This window comes from Octopus bimaculoides, chromosome 23, assembly GCF_046866305.1.
Source record: "Octopus bimaculoides isolate indiv1 chromosome 23, ASM4686630v1, whole genome shotgun sequence".
Taxonomy (NCBI): Eukaryota; Metazoa; Mollusca; class Cephalopoda; order Octopoda; family Octopodidae; genus Octopus; species Octopus bimaculoides.
In genome coordinates, this window is record NC_142950.1 from 17,437,406 (window position 1) to 17,459,607 (window position 22,202).

Genomic DNA, 22,202 nt, shown 5'->3' on the forward strand with positions numbered 1-22,202 from the left:
TTCTTTTTTTTTTCTACCAAGATCCGTCGCCCAAACACCACTTCATATCCACTTCTTCCTCTTTTTTATGTCCTTGTTTCTCTCTTCGCATCATTCTCTGACCAAGTGAAACCGGGCTTAGCTGCTAGTATATATATATATATATATATATATATATATATATATACATACATACATTGTTGTTGTTGGTACTCCGTCGCTTACGACGTTGAGGGTTCCAGTTGATCCGATCAACGGAACAGCCTGCTCGTGAAATTAACGTGCAAGTGGCTGAGCACTCCACAGACATGTGTACCCTTAATGTAGTTCTCGGGGATATTCAGCATGACACAGTGTGACAAGGCTGACCCTTTGAATTACAGGCACAACAGAAACAGGAAGTGAGAGAAAGCTGTGGCGAAAGAGTACAGTAGGGTTCACCACCATCCCCTGCTGGAGCCTCGTGGAGCTTTTAAGTGTTTTCGCTCTATAAACACTCACAATGCCCGATCTGGGAATTGAAACCGCGATCCTCTGACCGCAAGTCCGCTGCCCTAACCACTGGGCCATTGCGCCTCCACATACATACATACATACATACATACATACATATATATATATATATATATATATATATATATATATACATATACCCTCTGTCACTTTAGTGACATCGATAAATCTGCCTTTAGGTTGTTAAATTGCTAATAAACCACCCATATTATTTATAGTTTTCACTTCTACAGCTTTTCAAATATGTGCATGAGTTCAATGGTTTTCTTATAAGCTGACAAGGTGAGTTGAGTTTAAACCTAGGCACGGTAAGAGCCATTGATGAGAATTAAGATGCTCTTCATCAAAATTCGGAATCACCAGTGAGCTTGTCTCACTTGTAAGTTATTAAGATAGTGCTCTTGTGGCTAATGAGTCAGTTTGACTCTTATTTCTAGCAATGCCGGTACTACTTAGTACTCTGTCACTTTATTGACATGTAGAAATTTGCCATTAGGTTGTTAAATTGCTAATAAGCCACCCATATTATTTATATATATATATTCTTTTATTTTTTGTATTCTTTTATTTGTTTAAGTCATTTGACTGTGGCAATGCTGGAGCACCACCTTTAGCTGAGCAAATCTTATTCTTTGTAACCTTAGTACTTATTCTATCGGTCACTTTTGCCAAATCGCTAAGTTGCGGGGATATAAACACACCGACATCAGTTGTCAAGCGATGGTGATGGGGACAAACACAGACACAAACAAAAACACACACACACACACATACACACACACACACACACATGACGGGCTTCTTTCAGTTTCCGTCTATCAAATCCACTCACAAGGCTTTGGTCGGCCTGAGGCTATAGTAGAAGACACTTGCCCAAAGTGCTATGCAGTGGGACTGAACCTGGAACAATGTAGTTGGGAAGCAAATTTCATACCACATAGCCACTCCTGCACCTACAAAAGTGTGAGATGCTTACAACACCTAGGTTTCCCAAGCAGTCACCTATCTAAGTACTCACTAGGCTCGACATTGCTTCAATTTGGTGATTGGATGAGAACCAGTGAATTCAGTGTGATATGGCCATAAGCTATATATACATAATTTACATATATGTGGTCTGATCAATAAATATCCGGACTGTTGCCATAACAACGAAGCTAAAGCATGCAAAGTGAAGCTGCTTGGCACAGACAGACCTTGAACTCTGCTGCACATGTACACTAAATTTTAGCTCATTGCCACTGCTTACAGCAGTGCTTGGAAGTAATGTGTGTAGCATGTGATTGTTGCATTTACCATGACAGAAAAATTTGAGCGGAGAATTTGCATCAAATTCTGCCAAAAGCTTGATGATACCTGCTCAGAAGCCTACACAAAGTTTTCAACAAGTTTTCATCATTCTCGATACAATCAAGGAGATCTTATGCAACTGAAACCTGAATGTGAGAGGTCAGCAGCAAGTCAGCAGCAGGTGTGTGAATGGGTGAGTGTGGCTCTGTGTGTGAGTTTGTATGTGTGCATAGTGGAAAAGTGTGAATGTGAGTGTGTGTATGTGCATATGGGTGCATTTGTGGATCTCTCTGTGTATCACTCTCTTTCTCTCTATATATGTGTATGTGTGTGCATGTAGATATGTATGTGTGTCTCTGTGTATGTGAGTGCGTGCATTGTGTGTGGGGGTATATGTGTGTGTGTGTGTATACATGCGTGTATGCATGTCTGTGGGTGCGTTGGTAGCCAAGTGTGTGGGTTTTGTGTGCATATGTGCATGTATGGGAGTGTATATATGTGTGTGTGTAGGAGTGGTCGTACATGTGTGTGTACGTTTGTGGAAGTATACATATGTGTGCGTGTGTGTCTACTATGAGTATGAGTATGTGTAAGATTTTTCAAAAAGGTTTAGCCATAGATCAATTGTTTCTCGTTCAGGGATATAACTTCCTTTACTGTCATCAGTATGACATAATGGAATGTACATAATTATAAACATTAATACTTGATAAAATCCTATATGGATTTTATCCTAGATTATAATAAAAATAAATATAAATTCACTTAAATCAATTTATTCGATGCTGAATTATTTTGGTTATTCACACGTGACTGAGATAAGCGATCTAGATTTAAACTGTGAATATATACGCAAGAACATTTTTAGATGCACTGGGGATACATTTGTGTTCAGATGGTATTCTTTTATTCTTTTATTCTTTTATTCTTTTACTTGCTTCAGTCATTTGACTGTGGCCATGCTGGAGCATATATTCTCCAGTGTTCTGAATTTTCTACACAAGTGGATAAGTCAACTGTTGTGGACAATCAATGCTTGATGATAGTATCATCATCATCATCATCATCATCATCGTTTAACGTCCGCTTTCCATGCTAGCATGGGTTGGACGATTTGACTGAGGACTGGTGAAACCAGATGGCAACACCAGGCTCCAATCTAATTTGGCAGAGTTTCTACAGCTGGATGCCCTTCCTAACGCCAACCACTCAGAGAGTGTAGTGGGTGCTTTTACGTGTCACCCGCACGAAAACGGCCACGCTCGAAATGGTGTCTTTTATGTGCCACCCGCACAAGCCAGTCCAGGGGCACTGGCAACGATCTCACTCGAAAATCCTACGGGAGCCAGTCAGGCGGTACTGGCAACGGCCACGCTCAAAATGGTGCATCTCATGTGCCAGCCGCACAAGAGCCAGTCCAGGGGCACTGGCAACGATCTTACTTGGCTTGCCGGGTCTTCTCACGCACAGCACATTTCCAAAGGTCTTGATCAGTAGTCATCGCCTCGGTGAGGCCCAATGTACGAAGGTCTTGCCTCACCACCTCAGCCCAGGTCTTCCTGGGCCTACCTCTTCCACGGGCTCCCTCAGCTGTTAGGGTGTGGCACTTTTTCACGCAGCTATCCTCATCCATTCTCACCACATGTCCATACCAGCGCAATCGTCTCTCTTGCACACCACAACTGATGTATGATTATACTAATACATACTAGCTCACAGTTATGCACACATTAAATAGTATATACACCACCATATAACGTGTGTGTAAATGTATGTAATGCATCTCTCTCTCTCTTTGTATAGTGTGTGTGTGTGTGTGTGTGTGTTTATACATGTCATTTAGTTATTTGTTTCAGTTATTTGACTGCAGCCATGCTGGAGCACCGCCTTTAGTTGAACAAATCTACCCCAGAACTTATTCTTTGTAAGCCTAGTACTTATTCTATTGGTCACTTTTGCCAAACTGCTAAGTTGCAGGGACATAAACACACCAACATCAGTTGTGAAGCAATGGTGGGGAGATGATGGCACAGACACACACACAAATATATACGTATATAAGACAGGTTTCTTTCAGTTTCTGTCTACCAAATCCACTCACAAGGCTTTGGTCAGCCCGAGGTTATAGTAGAAGACACTTGCTCAAGGTGCCACACAGTGGAACTGAACCCAGAACCATGTGGTTGGGAGCAAGCTTCTTACCACAAAGCCATGCTGCGCCTATGTATATATATATATACACACACACATATACACTCATCACTATCTTACCTTTATTCTGCTAATGTTAAATATTAATAAAAATATACATATATTCATATTTTGAGTTCTACTTCTCCTGTTTATATCAACATACCTCTCTCCCTCTCTCTCTTTCTCTCTCTCTCTCTCTCTCTCTCTCTATATATATATATATATATGTGTGTGTGTGTGTGTGTGTGTGTATATATATATATATATATATTTTTTTTCTTTTATTCTTTTGTTTCAGTCACAAGGACTTACCCACACACACACACACATAAATATATATATATATATATATATATATATATATATATATATACTTTATTTAAAAGCAGCAAAAGACTGTTACTCTGAGTTTCACGTTCCCGGTATATATATATATATATATATATATATATATATATATATATATATATATATAAGAATCAATTCATTAAACGGAGTTCAATAAATGTCATCAAATAAAATGAAATGAAGCAGATTTCGTTGTTAATGATGGATTATTCATTTATTCAATTATCCCAGACAGCTGTTTCTGTCAAAAAGACCATGACATCATCAAAGAAATAATGCATATTATTATCATATAATGTCTTTTTGTACTCATCATAATTCCCTTAGCAGAGGAAGTAAATTTTCATCTGGATAAATATTATATCATCATCATCATCATCATCATCGTTTAACGTCCGCTTTCCATGCTAGCATGGGTTGGACGATTTGACTGAGGACTGGTGAAACCGGATGGCAACACCAGGCTCCAGTCTGATTTGGCAGAGTTTCTACAGCTGGATGCCCTTCCTAACGCCAACCACTCAGAGAGTGTAGTGGGTGCTTTTACGTGTCACCCGCACGAAAACGGCCACGCTCGAAATGGTGTCTTTTATGTGCCACCCGCACAAGCCAGTCCAGGGGCACTGGCAACGATCTCGCTCGAAAATCCTACAGGAGCCAGTCAGGCGGTACTGGCAACGGCCACGCTCAAAATGGTGCATCTCATGTGCCACCCGCACAAGAACCAGTCCAGGGGCACTGGCAACGATCTTACTTGGCTTGCCGGGTCTTCTCACGCACAGCCCATTTCCAAAGGTCTCGGTCCGTAGTCATCACCTCGGTGAGGCCCAATGTACGAAGGTCTTGCCTCACCACCTCAGCCCAGGTCTTCCTGGGCCTACCTCTTCCACGGGTTCCCTCAACTGTTAGGGTGTGGCACTTTTTCACGCAGCTATCCTCCTCCATTCTCACCACATGTCCATACCAGCGCAATCGTCTCTCTTGCACGCCACAACTGATGCTTCTAATGTTCAGCTTTTCTCTCAAGATACTTACACTCTGACGGGTATTCACATTGACATTACACATCCAACGGAGCATACTGGCTTCATTCCTTGCGAGCTTACGTATGTCCTCAGCAGTTACAGCCCATGTTTCACTGCCATGTAGCATGGTTGTTCATACGCATGCGTCATACAGTCTGCCTTTTACTCTGAGTGAGAGTCCCTTTGTCGCCAGCAGGGGTAAGAGCTCTCTAAACTTTGCCCAGGCTATTCTTATTCTAGCAGCTACACTTTCAGCGCACCCACCCCCACTACTAACTTGGTCGCCCAGATAGCGGAAGCTATCGACTACCTCTAGTTTTTCACCCTGGAATGAGATAGAAGTTGTTTCCTGTTTGTTTGCAGTCTTTATTGCACCTGAACATCTGCCACAAACAAAAACTAACTTGCTAGTTAACCTGCCTTTGATGTTGCTGCACCTCTTATGTGTCCATAGCTTGCACCGGGTACATCTTATAGAGTTACTACCTACTCCTTTTCTACATACTGAGCAGGGCCATCTACCTGAAGGGGTTTGTGTTTTATCTACCTTCCTACTTATTAGGATTTTGGTTTTAGCTAGGTTGACTCTAAGGCCCTTCAATTCTAGACCTTGCTTCCACACCTGAAACTTCTCCTCTAGTTCTGATAGTGACTCCGCAATTAGGGCAAGGTCATCAGCATAGAGGAGCTCCCAGGGGCAACCTGTCTTGAACTCCTCTGTGATTGCCTGGAGGACTATGGTAAATAATAGGGGGCTGAGGACGGAACCTTGGTGGACCCCTACCTCTACCCGGAATTCATTGCTGTACTCATTTCCAACCCTCACCTTACTGGCCGCATCTCTGTACATGGCTCGCACAGCTCTCACTAGCCATTCTTCTATCCCAAGTTTCCTCATTGACCACCAGATAAGGGATCGGGGGACCCTGTCAAAGGCTTTCTCCATGTCAACGAAAGCCAGGTACAGAGGTTTATCCTTGGCTAGGTATTTCTCTTGCAACTGTCTCACTAGAAATAAGGCATCAGTAGTGCTTTTACCTGGCACGAACCCAAACTGCATCTCATCTAAATTGATTCGCTCCCTAATTAGTTGGGCTATGACCCTCTCTGTAACTTTCATAACCTGATCTAACAGCTTGATGCCTCTGTAATTATTTGTATCTAAAGCGTCCCCTTTACCTTTGTAGCAGTTGACTATGATGCTGCTACACCAGTCATAGGGTATGACTCCTTCGTGTATCACCTGGTTCGTAATACGGGTGACTAGGCTATAGCCAACACTGCCAGATATTTTGAGCATCTCTGCAGTGATTCCTGATGGGCCGGGGGCTTTCCCGGTCTTCATACTCTTAATTGCTTTATCTACCCTGGTACTATCAACTCGGATAGCTGGTCCCTCTATTGGGTCGACATAAGGCAGGCTCTCTTTCTCCCATTCATTCTCTTTATTAAGCAATCTATCGTAGTGGCATCTCCAGACCTCTTTCTTTGCATCCTCATTTAATGCAAGCGTACCATCATCCATGCATATATATATACGACAGGCTTCTTTCAGTTTCCATCTATCAAACCCACTCAAAGGCGTTGGTCGGCCCAAGGTGCCACACAGTGGGACTGAACCTGGAGCCATGAGGTTGGGAAGTAAGCTTCTTACCACATAGCCACGCCTTGACTATAATTTTTTGCTAGTTTATTTTGTCTCTTTGTCTTCTCTCCTGGTACTGTATGAACATTTAATGTGGTTTTAGAGTCAAGTTTTAGCTGCTATATCTAGCATGGTGGTATCTTTTAGATACCCTTGATTATAATTTTAATAATAATTATTACCTATGAGATTTTTATTCCCATGCTGGCCACTTGATATGATTGGTATTTTAAATAACGATCTTATCCTTATTTATATAAATATATATATATATATATATATATATATATATATAATATATTCTTTTACTTGTTTCAGTCACTTGACTGTGGCCATGCTGGAGCAACAACTTTAGTTGAGGAAATCAACCCAAGGACTTACCCCCCCCCACACACACACACATAAATATATACTTTATATATATATATATATATATATATATGAGTGAGTGGACAACCGAAAGATATATATATATATATATATATCATCATCATCATCATCATACAAATAAAGTAACTACATTTGCTGCTGGATTAGTTTCCCCAACACCCTACATTTTCCCAGGCTATTTTCTTCATTACCATATACACACATAGTCACTAAGTGTCATAACATCTCTGGTCACTCCAGCCTAAAAAAAAGTAACTAACCCTGGCTGTATCCTTTCAGTTACTTTTAGACTCCAGATATAGCTCCCATCTTCAAATCTTTTTTTGTTTTTCAAGGAATCTAGACTTCCCATCACCTATGGGAACATGTCACAGTATGCATGTCCAATGGCAATATCTCTATCAACTGCTATTCCTACTGAATTCCCTTTCAGCCTCTTTAAAGTCATAAAAACAGTTGTAGACAATCATCATCCTTCCTTTACAATTTTCAATTAATTTTTCTTCTTAGTGACCATGTGTATAGTTTCTGAGACCAAATCTCCCAGAGATTGGCTTTTCTGTGTTATGCAAATGTGATTATGTGGTTAAGAAGCTTGCTTTCCAACCATGTTGTAGTCTTTGGTTCAGTTCCACTGTGTGACACTTGGGCAAGTCTCATTCTACTACAGCCCCAGGTCAACCAAAGTTTTGTGAGTGGATTTTGGTAAACAAAAAACCCAATCCAGATAGCACCATTTCACTTATTGACAATTCCACCAAACATGCCACAAAAACAAAACTACACAACACTGTGTCCTCTCTCTGTCTTGTGTACTACTTTTACAACTTTTGTTGCTCTAAAATAAGAAGCTGCAAACTACCTGAGCCCATTCTTCCCCTCTATTAGTACTTTAACTTACTTCATCAAAGTTTGCCAACTTCCTCCTTTTCAGGGCATCAGATCTCTATATCTCACTTTCTACTGTCGACATTTGCTCCACCACACCCCATTAGCATTAACCAACCTCATCATTCTAGAAAGAAAAGCTAAGGAAACTATTAATCCAAGAAGCCTGCAAAGGTTATGGCAGCTATTAATTGAGAAGGCTTGCAAAAGTTATCAGTGTTACTAATCCAAAGGACCAGCAGAGGCCACGAGTGTTACGAGTCTAGGATGCCTGTTAAATTTTAGGTACTGCGTCTCCTTCTTGAAGTAAATGATAATTGGTGTAGGACTTGTCAGTGATGGTGATGATGAATGTGTTAACAGCCTAAACTGTCTTGGTACTTTTAGTTAAGTAGATTTTACAAGCATATAAGATTTCTAACATCACTTCCTGGTTCTTATGTGCCTTTAAGCAGCAGGAATCACTCTTGCAAACATTTACTGACAGATGATTTTTGGTGTTATATTTGTCATGTTAATCTCACCAATCTACAAGAGCCTGCAATTTCAAGGGTCTGTCCCTACTCCAGAAACAAACTTCTCCATAAGGAAATTTCATTAACCTTTCAGTGTTTGTGGGGGAGGGGAGGATTTCAGTATTTATAATATTATAAACCTGATGGAGTCCTTCCCTATCCAGGTCTGAACACAGGGAAGCTGGGAAAGAAGAATCGTTTAGTACAGTGACCGGTATTTTATTTATCGATCTCAAATAGGATGAAAAACAAAGATGACTTTGTAGACTTTTGAATTCAGAGCACAGAGGACCAAAACAAACACTGTAAAACATTCTGTCTGAACTTCTAACGACTCTAGATAAGCCGCCATCTCAAAACGACACATAATGAAAATCCAAGTCATCTCCCTTGCATTTTCTGATCAAGGTGCATAACTCTAACTTCAAGCTACATAACTAAGAAATAGTACATTTTATGCGCTAATAATGCATACATATGCATGAATTTGAAAGCCTGTTAACTCACAAAATTACAAAATAATCGTGAGATGTTCACATATAACATACACACGCCAATGAAGTAATGCAAACTGCCTTTCTCCCTCAAATCACATCCTACTCTCTTAAAATGAGGAAGACGATATTTTCACTATGTACATCTCAATTCATTCAATATTTGTTCATAGAAGACAGGATAGTTATGCATAGGTCTACAGGAGCAGTTATTTTCTGGAGTTAAATACACACAAGATAAAACATCCACTTATAAAATGGCTAGCAGTGAGACCAGACATAAACCCAATTTTCTTAGAACTTTGCTTTCGTTGTGACAGACAGGTCTTATTGAGTACAGCAAATCAATCATCTCAGTCCTTTGTGTCTTTCCCTTAAGGATCAACATTTTGAAATCATCCCCCACCACTTAATACCATTCTTATTCTAGCAACTATCCTCCTCCATTGCTAAATCGGATACCTATGTTATTTATTTACTACCCACAAGGGGCTACATACAGTGGGGACAAACAAGGACAGACAAACGGATTAAGTCGATTACATCGACCCCAGTGCATAACTGGTACTTATTTAATCGACCCCGAAAGGACGAAAGTCAAAGTCGACCTCGGCAGAATTTGAACTCAGAATGAAGCGGCAGACGAAATACCGCTAAGCATTTCGCCCGGCGTGCTAACGTTTCTGCCAGCTCGCCGCCTATGTAAAAGATACCTATGTAACAGAAACTACTACCTCCTGGGCATTTGAGAAAATCTATTTTCCATACATATTTAGTATTTATTGCTCTAGGACATTTGCCATATACAAAGTCATTATTAACCTTCCTGCGATTCCACTGCACCTCTTGGTTATCCATTGCGAGCACTGGTGACACTACATGGAATTGTTACTTACTCTTTTACATATCAAGCAGAGCCATTTTCCTGAAGGAAGTAATGCCTTGTCTGTTTTCCTGCTAACTAGAACTTGGACTTTTGCTAAGTTAACTTTAAGGCTCTCTGATTCCAAGTTTTGCTTCCACACCTGAACTTTCTCTTCTAGATCAACTACAAATTCTGTTACAAGAACAAGGTAATCAGCATTTAGCTCCCAAGGGCAACCAGTCATAAATTCCTGTCTGGAGGACTATGATAAATAGGGGGAGGGGGTATTGAAAACTATGCCATAGTAATCTACCTATGCACTGAATTTGTTGCTGCACTCGTTACTAACTCTTACTAATACCTCCTGATAGCATCCCTGAACATAACTTGTAGGGCCCTCAAATGCCATTCCTCTGCTCTTAGCATCCTTAGATACCAACAGATCACATAGTAAGGGACTCAGTTGAAGGCTTTCTCTAGGTTGATGAAAGCTAACTATAATGACTAACTTTTAGCTAAATACTTTTGCAGTTGTCTTACTAGAAAGAGAGTATCAGCAGTACTCCATCCTGGTACAGAACCAAACTGCATCTCATCTAGATTAATTCTCTTCCTAATTAAATAGGCTACAACTCTTTCTGTAATTTTCACAGCCTGGTCCAGCAATTTGATACCTCTGTACTTACTTCTATTCAAAGTGACTCCTTTACTCTTACAACAGTTGACTAAATGGTGGTATACCAGTCATTAGATATGACTCCTTCCTGCAGAAACTGATTAACTATAGGGGTGACTAGGCCATATCCTACTTCACCAGATATTTTAAGCATCACAGCAGTGATTTCTGATGGACTAGGGGCTTTCCCTGATTTCATATCCTAAACTGTTTTATCTATCATACAGCTGTCAACTAGGATAGCTGGTCCATCTGTTGGGAAGACCCTCTTTCTCTCACACATTATCCACATTTAATAACCTTTTATAGCATTTCTATGCCTCTTTCTTTTCAGAATCACTGAGTGTAAGGGTACCATTATCCATTCACACACACATTTCTCACCTAAAACATCTTGATTTCACAGAATACACTGTCTAACAATCTCAAATACTTCACACCTTTGATCCTCACAAGAAGAAAGGAGAGGAGAAGAAAAAAAGGAGCAGAAAGTGAAAACAGGTATGGGTGGTAAGATGGAAGAAAAGTACGAACAGTGTAAAGCAAATGACAATTGGCAGAAATAGAGTTGGCAAACGTCTGCATACTCTCTCACCGATCATCATCATCATTTAATGTTCGTTTTCCACGCTGGCATAGGTTGGACAGTTTGACAGGAACAGGCCAGCTGAAGAGCTGCCTGGGCTCAATGTCTGCTTTGGCATGGTTTCTACAGCTGGATGCCCTTCCTAACATCAACTACTTTACAGAGTGTACTGGGTGTTTTTACACAGCCCTGGCACAGTTGCTTTTACATGGCACCAACATGGGTGCTTTTTACATGGCACCAGCACCCACAAACCTACAAGATTAAGATTGCTCAGCTGAAGAGGGATGCAGGGGACATACCTATGCATGTAAGCATTATATACTCACATACACATACATATATACCCTATGAGGTGATTGGTGTTAGAAAGGGCACTTGGCCGCAAAAACTGTGCCAAAACAAACACAGAAGTCCAGTGCAGACGTCTGCCTGGCCAGCTCCTGTCAAACCGTCCAACCCATGCCAGCACGGAAGGTGAACGTTAAATGATGATGATGATATATTCAACACATATAAGTAAGTGTGAGATGGTCAAAGGGAGTACAGACAAAACAATGTTCAGTATTTCAGTGAAGACCTTCAACCTGCTGTTCACAGAGAAATTGCCACTTGATTCAAAAGGTGCAAATCTTTCCTTTTTGAACATAGTATTCCACTCAGTAATATTCTTGCCTGTGCGTCTGAGGGAGCCCCTTCAATGATAGGAAGATACAGAGGTTTTCATCTCTCCTAAAGTGTGAAATTTCCCACCAGACACTGTTCATTGCTTGGCACACCGGCAGCATTTAGTGGCAAAAAATATGAACAGTAGATTGAATGATGTGCTACAGTAAGTTACTGCAAGGAAACAGAAAAAGTCTCGTTGATTGTAAATCATTTATCACTACCTTCATTTCGAAATTGGTGTTAAGACTAACATTTCAAAACATCAATTCCATCAATTTCCACAACTTGGATTCTTTGAAAGATGAATTGGTTGATGAGGATTTAATTACATATCGCAACTATTTACAATCATTTCCCGATGACATGGTGGAGCGATTTCAAGATGTAATTGCGCTGAATATTCCAAGTTGGTATAGCAATCCATTTGAGGTCGATGCAGTCGATTGCGAGGATCATGTTCAGGAAGAATTGATAGAATTGCAAAAACGACAACGACGCCACAATGCGATATCACAGTAATGGCAAAGAAGGTTTATGGTACCATTAGAGTATACTGAACTCCTACCCCAGTCTGTGGAAACATCTGAAATTACTTTTGCTTGCCTTCCCTACCACATACCTGGTTGAATCTGGTTTTAATCATGTTGGAACTTTATTTTCCCATAAAAAAATTGGACTGGATGTAACACAACGAGGAGACTTGCAGCTAAAAGTTGACAAGTTTGAAATCGAATGTTTCTGCACTTGATGCATTGCACCAGACACATGGTTCTCATTAAAAAGTTTTATTCTTTTCCTTTATAATACAATCATTAATTATTTTTGCATCGGTAGTTCTAATCAATGGTTCATTTGGGGAAAATGAAAATCAGTGTAAAAGAAAGTGCAAGTTTCCAGAAGTTAATCTGTCTGCATAATATAGAATCAACGTTAGAATTTTATTCACGCTAATGCAAAACTAAACCCACAATAAGGTTGTAAACAACCGCATATTTAGTCCTAACAGCACTAACAGGGCAACGAGTCTACGATATAGCCGAGACACGTGTGTATAATTTAATCGTTTCAGTTATTGGTTATATTTTTCCATTTTTCAGGAGGGGGGGACTAGGGGATTTTGTGTTAGGGAGGGGGTTGTGACAGGTTTTTTTTTTACACAGGTGGGCGATGGAGCATGTTTCGGCCAATAGGTGGGCGATATTGCAATTTGGCGTGAAAAGTTTGGGAAGCACTGTACATAAGGTATGAAACATCAGCATTTCTCTGTCTTTTATCTATAGAAACTTGTTTTATGTCTCTGTTTCCCTTCTCTTGTCCCTATCTTTTTCTCATTTTGTGTTTCTCCCGCTCATTCTGTAAAATTTTATCTGAAGAAAGCAGAAATTCAAAGAAGAGAAAGCGAAAAGGACAGAGAGGAAGAAAGTGAAGGAGATGAGAAAGTGAAAGATGTATGTACATGTATATGAAATGGATGTGTGTATGTGTGCGTGCGTGCACGTCTGTGTGAGAGAGAGAAAGAGGGAGAGACAGAGAGAAAGAGACAGAGAGATAGAGTGAGTGAGTGTGTTGTGATGATTGATGTCTTTTAAGGTACACACACATATAGAAAAATGTGACATCATCATCGTATAAAATGTTTACGATAGTTGATTTATGGAAAAGATTATAATGTTAAATTTTTGAAATGCAAATACATATGTGAATCAAAATTAAGTTTAGTTTGTAGCCAAAATAGTACTGAAATAGTACGGTTAGGGTTATGATTATTTTTGCCATAACCTCACTCATAACTCTAACCCTAAAACTTATAACCCTAACCCTAACCCCAACCCTAACCCTAAAACCCTAACCCTAACTCTAAAACCCAAACCCTAACCCTAACTCTAAAACCCAAACCCTAACCCTAAAACCTTACTAGGGAATAATGATATAATTAAACAGGGAATGACACTCTTGACACCAGTAAAAATTATTGTTTATAAAAAGCACTAACTGTATTTAGCTGAATAGACATCAGTGATTGATTGAAATTACAGAAATACGACAACTTTAACATGAAATAACTTATTAAGAACTAATTTTTGTTAAGAAGGCTAAGAGAAAAAGATGTTTTATATGACACATTCTACCAGTATCCCAAGTTTGAAAGTGTTTCGTTAAGAAAACAAGTGTTGCCCGTCAAACCAAAAAGATCCCATTGGGCTCGCATTAAGCAAGAAGCTGAAACTTTTTTGGCCTATGACAGTGCATGGATCCTAAGTAAGGCATGTGTAAAACTTGAATGAAATCGGTTGGGTAGTTCTCAAATTTTAGTGATTCACACAGACAGACACACATTCTCATCTCTCTCTCTCTCTCTATATATATATATATATACACACACACACACACGATGGCCTTCTTTCAGTTTCCATCTACCTAATCCACTCACAAGGCTTTGGTCTGCTCGAGGCTATAGCAGAAGACACTTGCCCAAGGTGCCACACAGTGGGACTGAACCCAGAATCATGTGGTTGGTAAGCAAGCTACTTACCACACAGCAATGCCTGTATAAATGTTTATAATTATGTGCATTCAGTTATGTTATACTGATGACAGTAAAGGAAGTTATATCCCTGAATTAGAAATCAATTGATCTGTGGCTAAACTTTAAAAAAAAATCTTTTTCATTAATTTCCCTCGCTTTCAGCCCGTGTCTATGTGATAACTAAAATAGTTTTAGAGTCATTTGGTATCTTCTAGCATGTGGCTCTACCATGTAGTTACCCTTATTGCCCTTATTGTTGAAACAGACCTATTTTACAAACCAACAGGCACACACCAATACTTAAATTTCCGATCAACCCACGCATCTAGGAAAAAAGATTATATGAACTAAAATGGTTCCTTAAAAGATAAAAATGTCTGGTGAACCTCATCAATACAGCTATCTCCAAGGCCCAGAACATTCCAGTGACAACACTGAGAAAAACAGACCAATCAAAATAAAAAGGAAAAAACAGTTATCCTTTTTGTTGTTACTCACAACCCAAGGAACTTCAACATTGTGAAAGCCGCCAAACAATATTTCCCAATTTTCCAGCAATTCCCCAAAATGAATGCACTCATAAAAGACTCACAAATAATATATAGCAGACGCCAAGCACCCAACCTAAAAACACTGCTCACCAAAGTGAAATTTATGTCTAACATTGAAACAATGCAAGTTAAGCAATGAGGAACTTGTGAAAACATTGAAAAGGGCAGACAAATCTCCTTTAAAAATAATCAGATTTTCAAAGTTAATGCAAAAATGAATTTCAAAGCAAAAAGCTTAATTTACTGTGCAACTTGTATGTATCTGTTCTCTGTTGTTATACGTCCTTCTTTATGTTTACATTCGGTTCTTTCTTCCAAGGAATCTGGGGCTCTTAACTTCCTTTTGCCTAAGCTGCAATGATAATTTGTAACTAGACTGAATAAGGAATACCCCGTTTCATTCATTCATGTTTTTGTTACATTGTCTGTCTGCATGTTCAGCGTCCTTGTCTCCTCTTAGTATTTTTCACATATTTTTCATAACATAGAAACGTAAAAACACACACAACCACACATACGTGATCTGTGACAACATACACATAAATACATACACACATCAACATTATAGATAGAAGATTTAGTTCGTGTGTGTTTTTTATATAAACACGCGTACGCATAGCTATTTTATAACTGTCTTCCGTTCTCCCTTCCTCTCTTTCTCTCTCTTCATTGCTCCCGTTCTCTATTCCTTTCTCCCCTTCTCTCTCTCACTTCCTCTCTCCCTCTTCTCTCTCAAACGTACACACACGCACGTACACACAAGCATTCACTACAATATAACTAGATCTTACCTTACTACATGTTCATCAATGTTTTGTAAATATACAAACTACGGAACTTATGTAGACAGGACAACACATTACAAATCAGTGAACTTCTTTAGAAATGTGAAAACTACCTACCCTGCCATCTGTTATAACTTTTTGTTGTTCTGTTTAATATATACATAGATTATTCCTCCAAAGAAGAGAGTTTTCTGGGGAAAGAAGGCAACCGGTTTAAAAAGACAGCAACAGACTGCAACAATTCACCACATTCCAGAAGCTACTTTGAACATAATGCAAAATGGTGCATCAATATCTACAGAACTGTGTAGCAACAGATCGCCAGCAATTGCTACATCAGAAATTGCCGTCCTAGCTCCTGCGAAAAGGGATTATTCTGCTATGCGGAGAGCAAGACGTGCTGCTTTACAAGCCGCAAGGCGAGCTGCTCAGTCTGAGCAACAGCGTAACCTGCGTTGTATGAATAATGCTGCTTGCACTTCGGCCCGCAGAGCGGCTGAAAATGCTGAACAACGTGCCATTCACCTCAACAAAGATGCTGCTTCTACTTCTGCCCACAGAGCTGCTGAGAATGCTGAACAATGTGCCATTCGCCTCAACAAAAACACTGCCTCTACTGCTTCCTCCAGAATTAATGAGAGCTCCGAAGTCAGGCTTCGTCGCCTGGCCAATGTCTCAATTCAAAGAAATTGTCGCCGAGGTGTTTCTAGGCCATGAAATTCCAGATGGTCATTAAAAGCGTTCGACTATGCATCCCATCCAGACCTATCGATTTCCTATATGCAAGTCATTTGTCCAATTTGTTCTGCGAGGAAGTGGCCCGGTGAACCAGCTGGATTGTGCTGCTCAGGTGGAAAGGTCAGACTACCTTCTTTGTTGGACCCCCCTCATCCATTACAGCTGCTTCTTACCGGAACAAACACTCAATCAAGGCGTTTTCTTCGTTACATAAGCAAGTACAACTGTGCTTTCCAAATGACCTCATTTGGAGGGAACGTCATCAGATAAGAAGGGTTCATACCCACTTTTAAAGTACAGGGCCAAGTTTACCATAGAATTGGATCTCTTCAGCCAGCCGCAGGCCAAGAGCCAAAGTTTCTTCAGCTGTACTTCATTTGCAACTATCAAGACCAAACCGCAAAATGATCCACAATATCACCAGGTACTGACTTCGAGCTGACATTGCAATTGCAAGAGATGTTTCATGCTACAAACAGCTACGTGCGTAGTTTCAAGTATGCCGTGGAGATGACCTCAAGCCCCAATTTTAAATTGGTCATTGATGCTGACAAACGCCCATCTGGAGAACACCTTGGACGTTACAACCAACCTTCATGTAATGAAATGGCTATCATTCTTCAGGGTGACCAGTCTAACCCTAGGGACATCGTTCTGTTGTGTCGTGATGATACCATAAGGCGAATTCCAGAAACTCACAGGGCATACGATGCACTCCAGTAACCCCTACTATTTCCTCATAGTGAAAACGGGTACCATATTGGCATTCTGCAATGTCATCCTCTCAGGACAGACGTCTGCAGCAACAAGCAGGTTTCATGCATGGCTTTCTACTCTTATCGCCTGATGATTCGAGTCAATGCCATGAATCATCTGCACTGTTCCCGCAAGCTTTTCCATCAGTTTGCTGTCGACATGTATGCAAAAATGGAATCTGAAAGGCTTCGTTTCATTAGAAACAATAAAAAAAAGCTGCGGTCTGAGCAGTATATCCATCTCCTCGATAGCCTCAACAATGACGTTGCTCCTGGGGATATAGGACATGCATGCATTTTGCCCTCAACGTTTACCGGTGGTCCGCGTTATATGCAGGAGAGAATGCAAGATGCTATGACATATGTACATCATTTTGGTCGGCCTGATCTCTTCATAACTTTCACCTGCAATCCCAAGTGGCACGAGATACAGGCAGAACTTTTCAATGGTCAAAAGCCCAACGACAGACACGACCTTATTGCCAGGGTTTTCCGATTTAAGTTACATAAACTCATGGATTTCATCAAATTCGGCCAGGTATTTGGATGTGTTCAGTGTGACATGTTCACAGTTGAGTGGCAGAAAAGGGGTTTGCCACATGCCCACATTCTTATTTGGTTGTCCACAAAGATAAGCACAAACGACATAGACAAGATAATCTCTGCAGAAATTCCTGATCCCTCTGCTGACAAAGACATCTTCGAAATAGTTCGCATAAACATGGTTCATGACCCTTGTGGACATGGGTTCAACCCTTTGCTTACGAGACTCTGTATGTACCAAAACATTTCCAAAACAGTTCCTCCGTTACACCCAGACTTGCACGGACGGTTACCCACTGTATAAACGCAGGAGACCCGAAGATGGCAGGTTTTCGGCACGTGTTGGTTTGTATGAAGTCGATAACCGCTGGATAGTACCATATTGTTCACAGTTGAGTGGCAGAAAAGGGGTTTGCCACATGCCCACATTCTTATTTGGTTGTCCACAAAGATAAGCACAAACGACATAGACAAGATAATCTCTGCAGAAATTCCTGATCCCTCTGCTGACAAAGACATCTTCGAAATAGTTCGCATAAACATGGTTCATGACCCTTGTGGACATGGGTTCAACCCTTTGCTTACGAGACTCTGTATGTACCAAAAAATTTCCAAAACAGTTCCTCCGTTACACCCAGACTTGCACGGACGGTTACCCACTGTATAAACGCAGGAGACCCGAAGATGGCAGGTTTTCGGCACGTGTTGGTTTGTATGAAGTCGATAACCGCTGGATAGTACCATATTGTCCGCTGTTGTCAAAAGCCTTCAACACTCATATCAACGTAGAGTTCTGCAGCTCTGTCAAGTCAATAAAGTATGTATGCAAGTACATAAATAAGGGCTCTGACGCAGCTACGTTTGGCCTACAGCGAGACGGAAATCAAGACGAGGTAACACAGTACCAAGTCGGGAGGTACATAAGCAGCAACGAGACCTTCTGGCGCATTTTTGGGTTCCCTTTGCATCAACACCACCCAGCCATTCAGCAACTTGCTGTTCACCTTGAGAACGGTCAAAGAATTTACTTCTCAGCTTCCACTGCTGCCACATTCGTTGAACACCCGAGAGACACTACCCTTACTGCATTTTTTAAATTATGCAATGAAGATACATTCGCTGAAACCCTGCTGTACCACCAAGTGTCATCATACTACATTTGGAACAATAAGGCCTGGCACCGAAGGACCCAGGGAAAATCCGTTGACGACTTCCCATCCATTAAATTTGACAGTTGTTTTGGCAGAGTGTACACTGTTCATCCAAGTCAACAGGAGTGCTTCTATCTTCGGTTGCTTCTTCATGAGGTAAGGCGACCAAAGTCCTATCAACACTTGAAAACAGTCAACGGCGAGCTTTGCAGAACATTCAGGGAGGCATACTTAAAATACGGATTTTTAGAAGACGGTGCGCAGTGGGACGCTACTCTCGTGGAAGCTGCCCTTTCCCAGTCTCCTCAAAGCCTCAGAGACCTTTTTGCAATTCTCCTTCATATTTGTGAGATAGCAGACCCCCTATCCCTATGGATGAAGTATAGAGATGCCCTTGCAGAAGACTTCTACCACCAAGCCAAACTGAAGTTCCCCACCCTTCATTCTGCCAATGATGCCGTCTATAACTGTACCTTGATTGCCCTTGAAAACAGTATTTCTTGCATAGACGGAGGTACCTTGCCAACTTATGGGCTTCTTGAACCCTTTTGAGAAGGAACGTTTGCTCTGAGTACTGAGCTAATTCGAGAAACTTCCTATGACGCACATGTCCTCACCCAGTATGTATGCGAAAATGAGTTCAAACTTATTCCGGAACAACAGCATATCGTATGCATGATCTTGGATAATGTGGAGAACAAAAAACGTGGACTTTTTTTCCTAGATGCACCGAGAGGGACAGGAAAAACCTTAACAAAGCTTCTTCTTGCAAAAGTGCGACTGCGTAAAATTATCGCAATAGCGGTGGCATCTTCCGGGATTGCTGCAACTCTATTACCCGGTGGCAGGACAGCACATTCGACCTTCAAGCTACCTTTTAACTTGGCGAAATGTGACAAGCCCTCTTGCAACATAAGCAAAACGTCGGACAAGGGCCTGCTTTTATGGAAGTGCCAACTCATCATGTGGGACGAATGCACTATGGCACATAGGCATGCTCTTGAAGCCCTCAACGCAACACTACAAGATATCAGAGATTGCTCAACTACAATGGGGGGGGGGGGTGTTACGATTCTACTTTCTGGTGACTTTCGGCAGACTCTACCAGTTATTCCCAAAGGAACTAAGGCAGACGAAGTTAGTGCCTGTCTCAAGTCGTCTTCGTTATGGCAAAGCATAACAACATTGACCCTCACAACGAATATGCGAGCCAGGCTGCATAGCGACCAACAGGCAGCAGAATTCGCAGCGAACCTTTTGTCACTGGGGGATGGAAAATCACTTCTCAGTGATGATGGAGAAACTACGCTGTCCTCGATTTCAACAAATGTCGACACCCTCAAAGAACTAAAAGGAAAAGTCTTTCCCCGTCTGCATGAAAACTACCAGGACCTTAACTGGCTATGCGAAAGAGCTATTTAATTTCCAAAAAACAGCATGGTTAACGCCATCAACCAGCAACTGGTGCAAGTCATTCCTGGTAGGCTTCATGTCTACAAATCAATTGATTCGATCCCTGACCCCGATCAGGCAGTCAACTATCCCGTTGAATTTCTTAATTCACTGGAACCACCAGGACTGCCCCCTCATATATTGTCAGTGAAAGTTGGAACTCCAGTTATGCTTCTGAGGAATCTAAGCCCTCTAAAACTCTGCAACGGTACGCGTCTTGTCATTAAGACTGCCATGCAGCACGTCATCGAAGCTACCATCATTTCTGGATGTGGAAAAGGAGAGGATGTCTTCATACCGAGGATTCCACTTACTCCATCTGATGCTGACATCCCTTTCCAATTTCAGCGACTTCAATTCCCCCTACGCATCAGTTTTGCCATGTCCATCAACAAGTCCCAGAGGCAAACACTGTCAGTAGCTGGCCTACACTTGGCAGAGTCCTGCTTCTCCCATGGGCAACTCCACATAGGCTGCTTTAGAGTAGGATGTAAAGACAATCTTTTTATGTACATTCCATGTCGAAAAACAAAAAAAAAACATTGTCTACAAGGAGGTCTTGCGCAAATAGTGAGAGAACATTATCATTGTAAGTTTCACTAACACACCCATTAATCTATTTACAAAATGTCATACCAAAGCATCAAGTTTTTCATTCAGGCGTTATTACAGACTCCACTGATACAATTAATGCTGCATTCAATGTCCTTATAAGCCGCCACAAGTGTCAACACACACTATATCTTCCAAAGATTGGTCGTATGGAGGTAAGCAATTTAGCAAAGATTAAAATTTAAAAAAAGGTAAATATGACCTTCTCGATTACATCTGTTGTGTCAATTGAAAACGTTTTGCATTGTCTGTCCAGGGCAGCGGGAAATGAGGGCATCCAACAGGACCGTTCAGTGGACAGGCACAAGAGGAATTCATTCATGGCAAGACTGCGTCAATATAAAGGATCAAATATATAAATATAAATATAAATACATAAAGGCCTTTATATATTTATATTTATATTTATATATTTGATCCTTTATATTGAACACTCAATATTTCATCTACATTCAATATTTTATTTCATGGTGCCATCCATTTTTATTTTATTTTATTTTATATTATATATTGTATATTCCATATTCTATACCCCACATTGGTTCTGCAGGAATATAAATAAAACATAAAAAACAGACAGTGTTGGAACTCTTTTAAACAAAATAATATATATATATATATATATATATATATATATATATATATAATGCAAATAATTAGAAAATAGAGAAAACCATAGATTAACCAACACATCGACTGGACCACATTTATAGCTCGTTTTTTAATACAAAGCAGGACATAACAAAATAGGTGATGTAACATATCTTATGCCCGTTACTGATTGGATAGCCAAAATGCAGTCAATAAATTCTTTTACCTACTAACCCTGTAGCCCCTGATGGTAAATTATTTGCTCTTAACATATTGGGCTTCTAGACTATTTGTCTAATCTATGTTTTCTTTCCTTTTCCTTCTTCCTTTTGTTTATATTGTATGCTCTCGTTTTTCACTCTGATGATCCATTGCCTTAATTCGAATGCCCTATGAAGATGAAGAACTTTATTCTTGCATT

The 22,202-nt window shown here is 40.5% G+C and overlaps 1 protein-coding gene and 1 pseudogene across 3 annotated transcripts in view; both read right to left on the bottom strand.

Annotated features, from left to right (window-relative positions):
- LOC106882406 (4-aminobutyrate aminotransferase, mitochondrial) overlaps positions 1-22,202 on the bottom strand; it is a 205,254-nt gene that overhangs the window by 88,077 nt on the left and 94,975 nt on the right. The window lies entirely within an intron of this gene.
- On the bottom strand, positions 1,462-1,580 carry LOC128250648 (5S ribosomal RNA; annotated as a pseudogene).